General features: G+C 43.6%; 1 protein-coding gene across 1 annotated transcript in view; it reads left to right on the top strand.

Annotated features, from left to right (window-relative positions):
* ITGB4 (integrin subunit beta 4) overlaps window positions 1-1,023 on the top strand; it is a 35,215-nt gene that overhangs the window by 4,173 nt on the left and 30,019 nt on the right. The gene's annotated exons all lie outside the window — the stretch shown is intronic.

Raw genomic sequence — 1,023 nt, 5'->3', positions numbered from 1 at the left:
AGCCACCACTTTTTCTATGTACATCTATTTTTCCATTTTGAAATAACATACCCACATTTTAGACTATTTAGAAAACAAAGAACCAAAATTGCCCATATTTTCACCACCATCAAATAGCCGGCCACTTGATATCCAACCAGCGTATTTTATTCCCTTTTCCTTATTTGAGATCGTTAGAATCTGTGTACTTATACATAATGTTGAAATTTTGCTTTTTTTTCACTTATCACTATCATAAGCATTTTCTCTCGTAATATTTACTTTTGAAAACCACTCATATATTTTTCTAACAAATTTTCTTATGCAGTTGTACCTATTTTAACTGTCATTTCTTATGTAATAATGTGCTCTATACCTTCTACCATGCAGTTAAAATATCCTTGCAGAGGCTTGGTGCCTATGGCTTAAGCAGCTAAGAGCCAGCCATATACACCTGAGCTGGCGGGTTCAAATCCAGCCCAGACCCACCAAACAACAAAGACGGCTGCAACCAAAAAATAGCTGGGCATTGTGGCAGGCGCCTGTAGTCCCAGCTACTTGGGAGTCTGAGGCAAAAGAAGTTCTTGAGCTGGGAGTTGGAAGTTGCTGTGTGCTGTGATGCCATGGCACTCTACCCAGGGTGACAGCTTGAGGCTCTGTCTCAAACAAACAAACAAACAAAAATCAAGTGGTGTGTGCTGTGATGCCATGGCACTCTACCCAGGGTGACAGCTTGAGGCTCTGTCTCAAACAAACAAACAAACAAAAATCCTTACAGAGTGGGTAAAAGCTCAGGGGGATGGGCAGCCAGATGAACCTGACCGGAACTCTACTCAGGGTCCACTGTGTCTACAGATGCCACTCTCTGTTTCTCACTATCGTCACATGCATCTTTCATGATGGCACATGCTGTTAATAAGCTCAGCCCTGGCTCGGCGCCTGTGGCTCAAGCGGCTAAGGTGCCAGCCACATACACCTAAGGTGGTGGGTTCGAATCCCCAGCCTGGACCCGCCAAACAACAATGATGGCTGCAACCAAAAAAT

The sequence above is a fragment of the Otolemur garnettii genome, unplaced genomic scaffold (genome assembly GCF_000181295.1).
Source record: "Otolemur garnettii isolate 467f Iridium unplaced genomic scaffold, OtoGar3 scaffold00018, whole genome shotgun sequence".
Lineage (NCBI taxonomy): Eukaryota > Metazoa > Chordata > Mammalia > Primates > Galagidae > Otolemur > Otolemur garnettii.
This window is presented reverse-complemented; position numbering and strand designations above follow the sequence as displayed.